Source organism: Phragmites australis, chromosome 10 (assembly GCF_958298935.1).
Source record: "Phragmites australis chromosome 10, lpPhrAust1.1, whole genome shotgun sequence".
In the NCBI taxonomy this organism is placed as follows: Eukaryota; Viridiplantae; Streptophyta; class Magnoliopsida; order Poales; family Poaceae; genus Phragmites; species Phragmites australis.
The window spans coordinates 31,011,870-31,029,370 of NC_084930.1; positions in this window are offsets into that span (position 1 = coordinate 31,011,870).

A 17,501-nucleotide genomic window follows, 5' to 3' on the forward strand; every position below is an offset into this window, starting at 1 on the left:
GCAACAAGAAACAAGGAATGCGGGTGTTTGTTTGAAACTAGGAACATGGAGATTGTGATGCTCCCATCTGTCAGCTTTGTGGTTACCAACATCAACATGCTTATGAATTGTGATGTGTGAAGTTCGGTCCTTGCAAAGCTTTGTGCCATCTTACCCTGCAAATCCTGAACTGAATGAAGCAGTTCCGCACGCCAAATCCCCAAGAGGTTCTGCTGACACCAAAAATCTGACATACATCAATCTTATGTTCGTGAACAGAGCCTGCACCTTCGTTCTTTTCAGCAGCGATTTCATTTATGCTCTGCTGTTTTGTGATTGCAGTACACCGATCGTTCTTCTCGTTCCCACCTGTTCAAGTCCAGAGCGAGCTGATGCAGAACACGCAGTTTCTGCGCGTTTCAGATTCGAGGGTCCGCTGCGGCACGTTTCGTGTTCTAAACTTCTTGATTCACCTGATACGACAGTTAGCGATGGACGGATTCGCTTGGATTATAGCGCTGCAAATGACAGAATATTTGGTCTTCTCCACTGAACTCCCGGACAACGCGAATATATATATATATATATATATATATATATATATATATATATATATATATATATATATATGACAAAACTCAGTCCATGCTTATGCTATTCAGAATGATAAAATACAATTTGAAATAGACCACGTCCAAACGGCTTATATTTTAGATGAGACGGAGTCCATGATGCACCTTGAATTTTGTTGCAGGGAAGTACTAGTAATCAAAGTGCCAATTAGTTTGGACGGCCGGCCGGGATTGACGCCACCTCGTCGACTCGTTTGGACGCGTACTCCCACGTAGAGCCCATCGCCGTGGCCGTCCTCCACTTCGTGATCTTGAAACCGTAGATTCTCATGTGGCCGTCGTCTCCCCGCCTCGGGCCGCGCAGCAATGACTCATCGCTTTGCACGAACCGCGTGGTGGTGACTCTGGGCGGCTCCGGCTCCGGCGGCTCCCCGAGGTACTCCCTGTCGCGAGCCCTTTCGTACTCCCTGGCGTGCTTCCTGGCGTCGGTTCCCAACGAGCTCCATTCTATTAGAAACGGAGTCGGCGAGTCCCACTCTGGCTCAGGCAACAGCGATCGATGCGTGGTACCTGGTCCCGACGAGGGGCAGCCAGATGCTCCCGGGCTCGGCGGCGGCGGCGGCGGCATCGGTGGGTTCAACGCGACCTTGATAAAACTCGGGATGAGGTATGAGATCTCGGGCCGGAGATCGAGAGGGGGAACCGCCTCGCAGTAGGGCCCGAATGGCCCCTCCGGCAGCGGCGCGCGGAGCGCGGCCGCGGCCGAGGCGGCAGACCGGAAGACGACCACCGCCTGGTCGCAGAGCGCGACCGCCTCGATGGCGCCGAAGCGCGAGAACGCGGCGCACACGTCCGCGGTCTCAGCCAACAGCGGGAGGCGGCTGACCAGGATGCAGCGGCGGTGGAGGCCGGCGCCGTCGTTGCGGAGCTGGTCCAGCACGGGGGCGAGGTGGTTGCGCGCCATGATGGCCCTGGCCGCGTCCTCGCCGAACAGGCGTGGCAGCAGCACCTCAGGCGGGCTCATGGCTGCTGATGATTTCTTTCTTCAGGATTTCCTTTTCTCTCTCTCAAGATGTGAAGCAGGAAAAGGCGATCAGAAGATCGGTGGCGAGAAGAGCGAGATGCGCGCGGATATATAGGATCTCGTACCTCTCATGCACCGATGCGGATTCAAGGTCTCGTACCAGTATCCAGGTACGTATCGATTCGGATACGGCTACGTCCTGAGTACGGCTCCGGTACGTATCGCAGATATTTGCAAATCCCCGCGTCTTCGGCCGCGCAGATCTATACCAGTATTCAGGACGGCACGCATTGTCGTCCGTTCATTTTTTAGATCGATGGCTCAGATCGACTGCCACAGTATTGCACAGTTCTCTATAGTAACCTGTCTGTGCGCCGGCGACCGCTTAGCGTGTAGTCGCTGTACAGAAACTCGGTCACAGTATTCACCGTCGGCTACCCCGCCCGGGATCCTCTACAGTTGCAACTGTTAAAAATATATTGGTAAAATGCATTAGGGTTCTTTCTTAACCGTCAGATAAAAATAATACTACAGTGCGCCCGGTTGACAGCCGTCGGGCATCCTAGTTCTTGCGTATTAGTTTGGGTATATGAACAGGGAATCTGCATTTGCTATTTTGCCATATGCCCGCATGCGTTTGATTTCGATTTGTGACTCATGCATACTCCAAATTAACCAGATTAGGCATTACCATTTTGGACATACTATTCTATCATGCGTAGATGGGTTTTAAGTACATTTGTCCCTAATTATTTTTATGGTTCAATGGTTAATATTGTTCCATGCTTCGTATAGCAGTACTTTAATGATGCGAAAAGCAGCCTTGAAAACTATGTTTTGAAACATGTAGCAGCTACAGTACTATGCAATATAATGAACGATTTTATATGGTATTTCTGCAACAGCAGGCATATAGAAAGTTCACTTTCATGTTTTTAATGATGTGGGCATGGACATTTAGTTGGTAAAGTATAAATTCATGAATTGTGACTTCTAGTCGCGCAATTGTACCTGCAATTTGGCTAGGTTAGTTAAAATGTGCGACATATGGTGACTGTAGTCTGTAACTTGAAGAGTGAAAACAACCCGTTTGCCTTGATTCTTGACTACTGAGAGTGGGAAGGGCTGAAGACATGTTTCATTCAACCTATATGATGTAGCACATAATTTACCTTCCACCTCTTACTATTATGTACCAGCACAGACACTGCATCAGCTGCATGCAGAATCACCTCTGACTTCTGATTTCTTCTAATTTCAGTTTCTGAGCAAGTGCAAGCTTTTTTTGGCAGCACAATGGTCTGCCGATCAAATACAGAGCATGTTTCAGAGGATTGTTACATTATTTTCTAGTACCAATGTTTCATCAATCTGTTATGAATAGCACTTGTATTCATCATAGAAAGGTACTAGAAAGAAACTGGTGAAGGGCTCTAGAAAGGTACTCCCCAGCAGAGTTAGCACGAAAAATCTTAATGGCAGTGTCAAACTGAGTACGAACCATGGTGGCAAATGTCTTATAGATCGATAAAGCCTCACTACGATGTGTCATGAAATAAACCCATGTGTGGCGAGAAAAATCATCTATAAAAAGTATATAGTACCGATGGCCCCCTTTCGAAACGAAGGGAGTCGAACCCCATACATCAGAATGAACAAGATCAAAAGGACACTTCGACACTGACTCACTAGAATGATAGGGAAGCTGAATCTGCTTACCTAACCTACATCCCTGACACTGATCCAACGATACATCACCAGAGACAGATCCCAAAAGACCACGATGAACTAATGTAGACAGACGCGAACCACAAAGATGGCCCAAACGATGATGCCACTGAGCAAAGGACGATGAAGATGAAATAGCAGAAGCAGAGCCCACGAGACTGGCAGAGGCAGCGGAAGGAAGACGAAGCCAGTCAAGCTCCCAAAGGCGCTGAGAATCACGTCGACGAGGGCCAGTACCAACCAGGAGATCCGTGCTGCGATCCTGAACACAACAAGAGTCAGAGTCGAGAATGACACAACAACCATGATCAGTGAGCTGGCCAGCTGAGATAAGCTGCATGGTCAGTTTGGGAACATAAGAAACAACAGGGACATGAAAAGAGTCAGACAAAAGAGTGCCTCGTCCTGCAACAGAAAGGGGTGATCCATCTGCGGTATGAACAGTGATAGGGATAGATGGAGTACTAATGGAAGAAAGATTGGTACAATCATGAGTCATATGAAAAGATGCACCAGAATCAAGAATCCATGGAAAAAATACCTGGAGCGGAAGTGGAAAGTGGTCCCTCAGTGGAAGACTGAGAAGCAGCAGCAGCATGATTTGACAGTGCAGAGGCCGGAGTAACAGAACCAGCAGCTCCAGGAGGTGCAGAGGTAGCAAGGCGACGAAGCAACATGAGGATCTCCTGTGTCTCAGAACCAGTAGAACCCCTCTGAGAACCTCCAGTACCAGGACTACTAGCACTACTGCCACCCTGTGAAGTACGACCACCACGACGACCCTGAGCCTTCTTCTTCCTGTAACAATAATCCTCCACATGTCCATCCTTATCACAATACTTGCAATGAAGACCGCCACTCCCTCCAGCCCTAGAAGAGGGCGCCACTGAAGAAGGCGCCGCGGGCGGAGGAGTAGGCAAACGAACAGCCAAGGCAGAAGGAGACTATAGCAGGCCTGCAGTACAAAGACGCGTCTCTTCATTACGAATAGCAGCAAGAGCATCCATCAGAGACACACAAGGCTGACGAGCAAGCAGCTGAGCACGAAGCGGCTCAAACTCAGCATGAAGATGGGTCAAGAAGTCATATGTACGCCGTACCAACAAAGCATTCTTTTGACCCCTGCAGGACTCACAAGTGGCAACTGACAACTGAGGACTAAGAGAATCAAGCTGACGCCACACAACAGACATCTGTGCATAGAACTCCTCAACTGTGGCATCACCCTGCTGTAACAGCTGCTCCTTGCGTAAAGCATCAATATACAATGACTGACCAGATGGCTCATAAAGATCACGAAGAGAAGTCCACATCTGATGTGAAAAATCAAAGTAAACAATGTCTGCAGCAAGACGCTCTTCCATACTGGCAACAAGAATAGAGGCAGCACGAGCATCCTCATCCAACCAAGTCCTGTATGCAACAAAATCTGTATCATAAGCTGACAGATTATCATCATAAGAGGCAAGCAGCCGCGCCTTATCATCCTCTGAAGCATTCTCGGGAATCACTGGCTAAATAGGGCATACAGGCTTGGGTGGACATGGCAGATCACCAGTAAGAAAATCCCAAAGACGAAGACCCTTCATGTGCCACGTCATCCGTGGCACCCAGTCACGATAATTAGTGCCATTGAAAAGCACCGGACATCGCGGAACCTGGAGACCACCTGACGAAGGAGCTGAGGACGACATCCTGAAGCAAAACACCTGTCGACGGCAAGAGCGCAAGTGAAAAGCGGCGGGCGACGGCAACAGTTTTTTTTTTACACTACCTTTCCAGAGCCAAGCAAGATAAGCTGGCGAAGACTGTAGCAGCAGAGAGCTACGTACAGCCAAAACAGGAGAGAAAGGTAGGTCCTTTTTTTTTTTTTGGCTCACGGCACTTCCCTTTTCTGGGTGCTCACGGCTCTGTTGAACAGAGCAAAGCAGAGGCACGGAGAGAGGCACCGAGAGAGAGAGCGGAGCAGAGGCACGGCGCGGTCCCGACGGCAGGGGAGGCGGGTCTCCGGCGCGGTCCCGACGGCGGTGGAGGTGGTTTCCGGCGTCCTAGCGGCGGGGGGCGAGACCCTGGCGGCGGACCCCGAAGTCCGACGGAGCCCGACGCGGTGGGTCCCAACGGGGGCGAGGCGAGGTCGGCGGCGGGGGACCACGTCGGCGGGGCGAGGTCCAGCAGCGTCGCGAATCCGGCGGCGGCAAGACTGTGGAGTCTGGCGGCGGCGCGAATGCGGTAGCGGCGGGACGGGGCGAGGCGAGGTCGGCGGCGGGACGGACAGCAACGCGAATCCGGCAGCGGCGGGACTCCAAGATCCAGCAGTGACGCGAATCCGGCGGCGGCGGGACAGTTGAGTCTGGCGGCGGCGCAAATTCGGTGGCAGCAGGACGGACTTCGACGGCGACGGCTCGGCGAGCGGATTCGGCGGAACAGTAACGGATCCCTCTGTTCAGAATGAAGAACAGACGGTGATGGTGGTGGGCACGCAAGTGCAACGTGCGGTGGAAAAAATCGGCCAGGGAGAGAGAGAATAAACCCTAACCTTAGTTTTTGGCTCTAATACCATGTTATGAATAACACTTGTATTCATCATAGGGGCTCTAGGCCCAAATATATACATGTATAGGTGGGGGGAAATATGCAGAAAACCCCTTATACAATGGGGAAAATACAAATACACATATACATCTAACACAATCAACGTCTGATACTCTGGTGGCACAGTCAGGATTTTTTGCTTTGCGATAATCCGTATGTCATCGACCCAAGTCAAGTGCTGAAGGATTCTCTGGTTTTCTGTTAGTTTTGTTGGTAGTGATGGTGTGGGATATGTCCTCCCTTGAAACTGTTGGCAGTGGGCTGCGTCCCCACGGTAATTTTGTTTTTCTGTTGTCTTGCATTGCAAGAGTGGTTGTGTAATTTGTTTTTGAGCTTTAAGGGAACAGGGCGGACGTAGTTTCTGCCTCCTCGCCCGAAAAAGTTGTACGCGCACAATCTTTTTCATGCTTATAATCAGATTTACGAATTATGCCTTGCAAGTTTGGCTTGGTCGTCATCTAAATGTCAGGGCCAGTTCCAGCTTATCACCTGGTCGCAGTCAATATCCTCTTTGTATGATTGCACCATTACAGTCAGATTTACGCAGCTACAATCTACACCAGAAAGCAAAAGAATGTGCAGAAACAAAAGAACATGACCAAAGGAGTAGAAATTATAGCCTAAACACAGGTGCACTCATAGTTTCAACTCGGGACTGTTCTTTACAAGAGTTTCAGAACTGTGAACGTGCAGTAATCTCATGGAAGATCGCTCACATCACCTTCAAGCAGCTCTAGAATCCTGACACAAGTTTCACGCTGCTCTTGCCCGTCCGCCCAGCGCCTGCTCAAGTATGCCCAATCTATGATCTGAAGGCGCCGACAAAGCACTTTTTCTGCAATCTCGCTGGCCTCCTCCGCTCCCGGTGCTGGCAGACACTCATTGAAGCCAGTTCCAACCCATCTCGCCATGGGCTCGCTAAGCACTCTTGCCGCCAAACTTGCATCCCTGAATATTACCAAAGCTACGCCTTTGTCGGGGTACAGACGACACTCATCAAATGGTCCAATGGGGAACATCGCAGCCCTCAATTGTGACTTGGTGATGGTACCAGCTACTCCCACCAGAAGAACAGCACGGTCAGCGAAGCCCCCAAACCTTGTCGCCCTGATTATGTGCGGCTTGGACATGGCAATCTCGGCGATCAGGCCGATCACAATGCCTTTGGTGTCGTCGGCAGCGGCGCACCTTCTGAGATAAGACTGTATCCACTTCCCCATAGTATCCTTAGCCTCGTTAAGAACGTCTGGGTGGGGTACGAACTCCGGCGCCAATGCCCTGAGCTTGGTGGGGAACTGTCCGGCATCGATCTGCCCGCAGGAAATCACCTGACCGAAGGCATGTACCCAGCTCTCTTCTGGCTCCTGGATAAGGGCCAGAGCCTCGTCTCTGCTCCCTAGTACAGCCACGACCAACCCGTCAGCACGATGAATCAATAGAGCCTGAAGCCGGTGGAAACTCTCCATGTATCGCTGCACTCCCTCGGTGATCACGCCGGCGTCACGGTGCCGGTCCATGGTGTCGAAACCTTTGAAGATCACCACGCGTCCCCTGTAGTCACCATGGTGGCAGAACGCCGGCAGCAGCCGCAACATAGGTCCTCCTCGATCAACACCTTCTGAGCCAGCGCAAATCGGAAATAACGATGAGTCGTAGACGCCAATCCCGCTCTGAAACAGGCGGGAGGACGTCCTGGACACGCACTCCGTGTCAGCTGCGTCGTCGAACACCACCGTCGCCACACCAGTGCGCTCACACATGATGACGGCGCTGACATCCCCAGTAGCAGACAGAACGTCGCGGACGACGTAGTAAGCATAGAGTGCACCGTCCTCCTGGATGCAAATCTCTTGACCATGTAGAGCGAAATGAGTCGCCGTTACCTTGAGGAATATGCATCTTAGGTGAAAGTCATCCTCAGCATGCCCATCGAAGTAGCTCGGCGGCAGCGTCGACTCAAGCCGCTTGGCGATCGGACGCCTCAAGTGAAGATCGCGGATAGATTGCTCCACTAAGTCTGGATCAAAACAAATAGAAGAAGCCTACAGAAGCAAGTTTCAAGAAATTGAGAGATGGCAAAGAAAAGTAGAAAGCCAAGAAACAAGAAAAAAAAGCATGTCCCAAGAAAGCAGAGTTCCGATGGAAAGAAGGCCAAGAGTGGCAAGATGAGCGAGAAACGAAGTCACGGGGTATTCTGGTACCTGAAGGAGCCTCCGGTAACATCCCGGAAGAGTCGGTGCGCTGGTGGCTGCGGAACAGCCGATGGAGTCGGAGAAGACGACCAGCCCAACGCGCTCACCGGTGCCGCCGTCACGGACATGAACGCCGGCCTCCATGTCTCCAAACGGACCAAAGAGATCCCTCAGATTAGGGGAGCTGAAGCAGAGGCCCTCTGCAATCATAGTCCTGTCCAAGAAACGCTCGCCGACGACGATGTCGGGGTGCTGCGCGAACAGGACTCCGAGAAGATTTCGGACGTTGCTGCTCGTCGCCATTGCAGCAGCGCCGGAGTTCTTTGATAGAGATAGGGGAGAGGAGGCAGAGGAGAGAAGAGGTTGGTGGGGGAATTTGGGGATGTTTTCTGGTGTTGGCGTTGTGAAGGATCGAGCGGGAGGAAGAAGACGACATCGTCGGCCACTGAATTTATGAATCGCAGGTAACTGGGCCTATAACCCGAACAAGGCCAGCGCGGCCCAGTTCTCTTTTGGGCTTCAATACAACTGCGATACAATTAGCTTTGCTGCTCATATGTATTACAATGAACCTTTTTACAAGCGAACGTGCCTTCGGCACGGTGGTAAGGCCAGAGGATTGAGCCGAGCCCACCCGGGCTTCAAGTCCCGTGACGCACGGGAGGACCTGATTTATTTCGGATTTCTCCGGTTTCTTCAGCGTGACGTTACAGAAGGGATTACGACGTGCTCGTCGTCTTCGGGATTCTCGCTGCGTCCTGGTGATCTTTGATGGACGCTTTCTTCAAGCTGTGTGTAGTTGTAGGGCTAGCATGTGCGTGTGTTAGGTGTGTGTGGAGTGAGTGCGTGTGTGTGGTGTGAGTGCGCGCGTTCATGTTCAGATACTGCAGCTGTATTCAGTGGTGAAGAGTAAAAAAAAAAGAACCTTTTTACAAACCAAAGTGACCAACGCTCAAGAGTTACTCATGCTTATTGGGTAATAGACATCTGTTCGAGAGGGATGCCTTCTGAACGGATATGAACACAATTATTCACCATGTGTAAATACCTACATCTATCAATAAGAAAACCAACCATTGAATCTATTCTTGTTCTCTCTACTTTACATTGCAATTCTAGTTTTAATACGCTATCAGCCACTTTTGTTCACTGCATCGCTAATCGGCCACACCACCGAAGGGAAACACACAACGCAGAAGAACACCAGAGGCACGAAGGCCTCTACATAAAAGGACGAGCGTGAGGAAGAACACGAAAGAATTCAGCACAACATAGGAGTCAACGAACAGAATAGAAGAACACCAAAGGTCCCAATATCTTGGTTTCTTCATCAATCGGTGATGTTTATACCTTTTTGATGAGGCTCGACGGTGCTATCCTCCATGTTCTTCCATCTCCCTGATCTCGTTTTCATGGACATATACGTTGTGGCGGCCGCCTCTGCGGACTACCAATTGCCACATGTGTTGTTTTCCACGATGGCAGCTCTTCCTATATCCAACGGCGGTTGACGTCACACCATTGCCCTCCGTTGGTGCTCCACCCTCCAGTGATGTGCTCCATTTGACGGCGACAGCCCTCGGTAGCCTGCCCACAGGCAGCCTGCCTAAGCTAGCTACGCTCGACAAAGAGATCCGCCCAAGCCAGTCACTGCCCGGCGATGGCGGCTTGGCCTCCTTTTTGCGGCCTGCCCACATCCAGCCATGACCCGGTGGCTACGGCTTGTTTGCATCCTACCAAAGGCCGGCGGCTCCTCACCCTCCCAACCGGGGCGCACCAAGCGGTCGGCGGCCTTTCGGATGTGCACTGCTGGTGGAGCTTCCCATCCATATGCTAGAGGCTTCTCACCCTCCTAATGGCGGCACCCATAGCGCCAAAGGCCGCATGCACCTCCCTCCGTCATCCACACCCTCAGGCATAAGGCGGTAGGCAGCTTGGCGTGTCGGTGGCCCCATGCGGGCCTGGCAACGGTGGCATGCCCGTGCCCGAGCCGACCTTTTGTGGTGCCCTTCGCTGGCTACAACCCGACGGCAGCCTGGCCTATAGGCGGTGGCGGCTGCCCTACAGGCAGTGCCTAAGCCCAGCTACGTCGGCATTGGCCTGTTAGGCGACAGCCTCGGCCTGCCCAGGAGGCGGCAGGTCAGGCAGCCGGACGGCCAATGCGGGCTTCACCAGCCAAACGCGATGGCGTCGCCCTGCCGGGCCTGCTCGACGGGGCAGCCATGCCCGATGATTGCTGCGGGGTGAGGGCGGCAGCCCTAACCCCTCATCGATTTTATATGGCTCGCTTCCCCTGCCAGGCCGAATGGGCCCAAAGAACGACCAGGCCTCAACCCAAGTTGGCTTGGCCCATTCGGCCAGGTGCATGAGGCAAATGCCAATTTTATAGAAAGACCCCAGTGTTTCTATTTATTCGCACCAATCCATATAGTGCATATTATTTTTTATATTTAAACCCTCGGGTTTTAAATGTACTACACTATATTATATTTGCATCATGTAAATATATATTCCATACCCTATTTTTTTTTCTGAAATATTGTGCAATGTTCATTGTGTTTGTCTCATGCATCTCTATAACATGCAATTATGTTAACGACCATGTTAATTTTGCAATTGAGATTATTTTCTTGCAAAATTATATATTAGTTCACCTTAATTAAGCCCAAATAGCTCTTATGCCCACAAGTGCTTAATTCAAGCAGTACAATGAAAATTAAATTAAGTGATTATCTCAAATTAATATTTGAGAAATATAAGGTAATGGAACTATGGAATCTACTGCGTATTTGCAGATTATCCATCATTACAGTGAGGTCTACATTTGTCACCTTGACTTAATGACTACCTTCAATGTGTTCTTCCAAATATTCTACTTAGCATAACATAAGGTAATACGAATATAGGAATCTACTGACAAATGTCAGATTATGCCTCCTCCTACTACGAGATCTACACCACATTTGGTGATTATCTTCAACGTTTTAGCTACATAATTTGAGGTCTACACTATGTACTTTAAGTATCAACTTGATTTTACAATTTTGCATCATTATTACAACATTACATGATGATTTTTAATTTACCTACAGTAAATTAATCAGATATATGGTTTAAATCCATGTAGGTTAAGATGGCCGGCAAAGGGTTTGATGCACTCGCACTCGATAATCACAACTACCCAACATGGGCTACGTACATTAAGGTTAGCCTTGCGTCCCGTGGAATTTTAGCGGTACTCCAACCTCCCCAAGAGGGAGATCCACCGCTACCAGATCAAGTTAAATATGGTGCATTATACATAATAAGACACCATATACATCCGGATCTCAAATCTGAGTGTCTGATGGAACAGAATCCAAGCACTCTATGGCTAGCTCTTAAAACTAGATATGAAAAACAGAAGACAAGTCATGAATAGACACATCTCCGACTCCAGGATTTCAAATACGTCAAAGATTACAATCATGATGTTCATCAAATATGGTTCAAGTTGCATTTTTGCGAAAAAGAACATACAAATGCGGAAAAGATATAGAAAACTTTATCTACTATGCTTCCTACATATAGGATCTTACAGTAATAATATCATGCAAAAGAATACCAAGTTTATTCTAACTTAATACATGCATTACTTCAGACCGAAAAGCATGATAAACTCATTCTAAAGAATCATCATCAACATCCAATCAATGCTGCTCCTTTACCTGGAGTACATGCTAATGTCCAGAATAACAACAAGTTCAATTGCTCTTTTAGACTCCAACCAACGAACTTTAAAGGTAAACACTAACACAACAGGAAGTAGAAGTCATGTGCACCGAAGTAGGGGAAAGATATTTCTAAACCCAAACTTGACAAATCCAATGTTTATCATAAGTGTGAACTACAAGCACACCATTAAGAAATGCCACACCCCAAGATATTTAATTGATCTGTATTTACAATACGTGGGACGTAACCGACCTGCTCAAGGACAAAGGTACGAAGTACACTTCAATATTTAAACTGACTCCGCCAAGGAGACTAGTTGTTCACAATAAGTTCCACAAGAACTAAGTAACAAACAGACTTTTCAGCAGACAGAAAATTCCATAAGCATGGAAAACATAATTGTTGAATTTGCTTCACACGACATGTTTGGAGACCTTATCTCGTCTTCAAATTCCTTAGATACCAAGTTATCGACGTCTATTAGTTGTCATCATTATATTTTATGTCACAATATTATATAAGCACTTATGATACTAAATAAAGTTCATATGCATTCTATATATCTGATAAAGAATTTCATATTAAATTCTTTATTTCTATATATAGATTTCTATGGGAGTCAATCCGATGGAGGAAGAAATATGCCTAGTGGACAGCTACACCACAAATTCTATACTTAGGGAAACAAAATATTTCCATACTCTTACTATGAGATAATAAAATGTTTTGACAATCGTTGGATGCGATACAGTAATTGTTGGCCCCAGTCGTGCTATAATTAATCTCACTATGGATACACAAGTCATAATCGATGATACTCTATTGTATCCCGATTGAACCCGTACTTTACTAAGTTATAGAGATATCCGTCAGAATGGTTTCCATATTGAAACCCATGATGACAACAAAGAGGAAAGAGGAATATCTTCTCTTAATCAAAATAACGGATATGATAAGCTTTCCTATATACAATCTGAATTATACTATACATACATTAAACCCGTATCACATATTACATACAAAATAATTTTTCTATCTTGATCAAATCAAGACTTGACATAATTGTCTTGACCATTCTATCTTAGGGATGATGAGAAAAATTATTAACAATTCTATTGTTCAAAACATCAATTCCCAAAATTCTCAGATTTAAGTGCACCGCATGTATCATAGCGAATTTAATTTTAAGGCACTCTTATCTTAAATTCATAATGTGCCACCTAATTTCTTGAACACATTCAAGAACATAAATGTGGCTCTATTCAGTAATTTTATCGACCATCTATGTACTCTACAATGCTGATTGATGCATCTACAAAATAGTCACAGATGTAATTTTATGAATCATCTAAATGCTCTACAATGACGTATGATTGTGTTCCTTATACATAAATCACCACACTTATGCTAAACTCATTGCTCAAATAATTAAACATTTGAGCAAATTATCCTGGACGTAGGATCAAATCCATTCATATGGATAATGCTGTTCCTTAACGTGGATTCAATTATTGTTTAACTTCGGACACTACTGCATTAAGTACCCTATATGCACATTCATAATAGTCTAGATGAATCTCTCATCAAGAGAATCAAATTATTTGCATGACCAACCATAGGATTTCAATTTTCCAACATTTTGTTGATGACATGCGTCTTTACGCACCGCATCATTAGACCAAATTTATCTAACTGCAATCATACGGCTCCCTCTGTAGCAGTTAGTATATGGAAATTTGGCCATAGCCAAGTATTTCCCACATGCGAATTGGTTACGTTTTGCACGTACTGATATCACCACCCTACACCATATATCAAAGAGCATTGGAGATCCATATGAAGTGTAATTATCTGTCAATCATATAATACCTCGAGTCCCTCACAAGGAACTTATTCATTGCCCGTATGCTCATAACATTTTGCGGACAATTTTCAGCATTAGGGGGAGATTAATACCACAAAAATGCTAGGAATCAGAAGAGAATGTTACACACATTCATATTTAGTCCTCATATCCACGCACCAGAGATCTGAACTCTTATTCAGAACATCTTGTATTTGCAATATATTACAAATAATCTACCAGATGCATTTACTCATCATAAAGGTGTCATCAAATCCGATTCTCGCTATTAATGTGCTAGAAAGAGTGGAGTTACCTAACAAAACCACTCAACTCACAAATCAAAAATAAGAAGGGTAGAAATATGGTCACAGGGGATACAACTTCTTGCAATCATTCTTAAAAACAGGGGGAGAACATCCTCCAAGACAGTAAATACAAATTAACATCAAGTTGATAGACACCTTATGGATATTTATTATTCAAATGCTTATGGATGTTCAGCATCCAAATGCCAAGCACAAATGCGAACACAAATTCAGGTGTTGGGTTATTAGAACACCCTAACTTCATTGTTTTGTGAAATACACGGAGTTAAACAGGATAATACTTTCACAAACTACGTTGATTCCATACAATCAATTAATACAAAGACTATAAAATATCGACATATATTTCTCCTCAAAATTGCCGTACACGTTCAACTAGATCCAGACCAAAAGTCCTAGGCAGAGTGTTTCAGCACTCAAATTTGGTCAAACTAAAGGTGGTAATTAAGGAGAATTGCTTTCGCTCAACAACACAATGTCTTTCCCATGGAAGAAAAATGGATTTTCATTTCATAAGGTGGTGAAATAGCGAGGCTTGTAGCACAAGGGTTCACACAGAGACTCGGCATCAATTACGATACTACATACCCCATGGTATGTGTGAAAATTACGTTCCCATATTCAATATCATTGACATATCAAATGAATTGGATAGATTCGGACATATAAGTCCCTATTAGACTTCGTATTCTGAATCTAAATACAAATGTCAATATATATTATGTACAACTTAAGTCACTACACAACTTCAAGCAATTAAATTAATTGTGGTACAACTGACTAAATGAATTCCTTCCATAGAAGAGTTACTCCAACAACGATTGCATATGTGTTCATAATGAAACCCTAATTGGATTTTGTATCATCTCCAAACCACACATGACAAATTATATAATCATCTTAAGATGGAATTTGAGATGAATGTAGTAAAACCAAATTTCGCTTAAGTCTACAACTTGAGCATATTCCTTCAAGAATATTTATCCATCAATCCACCAATATCCAAATGATATTGGATAATCATATCCATCATGGTAATTCAATCCCTAAATATGAATCAAGATCTATTCATATCTTGGGTTGACAATGAAAAGAGATTGAACCCAAAGTTCTATATCTTAGTGCCATCAAAGAACTCATATATCTTACAAATCGCAACATGCCTAATACTCCATTTGCAGATAACTTGCTAGCTCAAATAGCGCTTATGTATCTTACAAATCACAACAACCATGATATTGCATTTGCAGATAACTTACTAGCTCAATTAGCGCAACTCTAACAACGCCATTAGACGGGAGTTAAGGAGGATATCCACGGATATCTTTATGACACCAAATATCTAGGTTTATTCTATCGGAAAAATCAAGATATGATCATAGTGGGATATCCAGATTCTGGATATATAACTGATCCCCATAACGTCAAATCACAGACTGATTTCATAGTGATATAGCCTTCTCATATGGGTCATCAAAACAGATTCCAATGGCTACTTCCATCTATCATTCTGAAACATCACATACATGTGTATGGCTTCGCAGAATGATCAACCATATAAAAGTCATGTGATATTGGTTTCATTGAATCACCTACCATTATCTACGAAGATAATACTGCTTGTGTTGCTCAGATGCAAACAGATTACATAAAGAACAATATCACTAAGCATATTGCCTCGAAATTATTTTATCCTCGTAAGTTACAACAAAATGGAGAGATATTTAATATCTTGCAAACTAAATTTTGTGATAACCTCGCAGATTTATTCACAAAGTCCCTTACCAACTTCGACATTCTAAAAATATGTTCCTGGTATTGGTATGCGACGACTTCGAGATTTGCAAGGATCAGGTGGAGTTTCCTTCTGAATTTTTAACATGTATATACATCATATTGTACTCTTTTCCTTTATGAGTTTTACTTACGAAGTTTCTCATAAATAGTTTTTAATGAGACAATATCTACACAAGATTATATGTTGTATCTACTATTTTCCGTACTGGGGTTTTTAAAGGAGATATACAAGATATATCTATTGTTCTCTAAAGTCGATTATGGATTTTTCCTTTTAAAAGGTTTTTCTCGTATGAGTTAACGAGACAATAATCAATATATGATGTACCATTTTTTCTTTATTTTCTCACTGGATTTTAAAGAAGTTTTAATAACACATTATTACTATTCTCATCATATTTTTTCCATAGAATTTTTGAAGGAGTTCTCAAGATGATATATATATAGAATGATATTGATTAAGGGGGAGTGTTACAAACCAAAGTGACCAACGCCAGCAGTTACTCATACCCATTGGACACTAGACACCTGTTCGGGAGGGATGCCTCCCAAACGGACACGAACATAACTGTTCACCATGTATAAATACCTACATCTATCAATAAGAAAACCAACTATTAAATCTATTCTTGTTATCTCTACTTTACATTGCAATTCTAGTTTTAATAAACCTCTCCTAGTCCGAATCCCAAATCTTTTCTAATTTTCCCCCTTGATTTTTAATCACTGACAAGATGGCCCTACATCTGCAGTTGTGGCAAAAACACATGGGAACCATGCTTCAGATGATTAAGCAACTACTATCTACAGGAGGAAATACCCGATGACTGAACATGTTGTTACCCCGGTTTGGTGCATGCTGCATAAACAAATTGAAACGGCAACTATCTACGCGCTGCAGTCGTTTCCCGACTGCAGAATCCACTGCACACATCTTGCTGCGCTGTGATCTAGCATCTCAAGTTTGGGCCAAGCTCCATCTGCAACATAGGGCCAACCTTGCTACGTCCATCCTGCTATTTGTCGAGGAAGTGAGGCTGGAACTCGATGCGCTGCGCCATCACACCTGGCCGATTTGTTTTGCACCTTGCGCATATATAGGAGCTATGGCTCGCACGTAATCTGCGAGTGTTCGACGGCGGCTATCTGCCAAACTCTGAGATCTTCTTCAACATCAGAGGAACACTGACGCTACGGAAATGCAGAGCCAAGGACCAGGGCTGCACCGCTTTGCTTACGTGGGCGCAAAAACTAGCTTAACCAAGTCACCTCACGGCTCAGCCAGTTCCTGTTCTGTTTTCGGTTTTGCTGCAGTGCTTTGCCGCTGCTTGTTGTCCCTTTTCGTTTTTGGATCAGGCCTTCGTTTCGGATTGCTTCAATTTCTTTCGTTTCTTCTGTCTTTTTCTGTTTCGTGTTTTCCTTTTGCTTATTTGCCTTTTTTTTTGTGTAACGGCCTTCGATCGCTTTGCGATTATGAATGGAAATGTAAGGTAGAGAGTCCTATACCTTTTGCTTCAAAAAAAGATCGAACTCACAACGTGAGGTCCTAAATCTAATCCATTGCCACTAGGTATGTCAATGTCATTTTAAAATAATGACCAATTATTGACTTATCTTAAATTTTAAGTCTAAATTTATATATCCAATGCCTTTTCCGATGAACACTTTTTTCTTAAAAAAAAGAAGGGCATTCAAATCCCTAAAACTGTAGGTTGTTCGTACTCCGTTCTT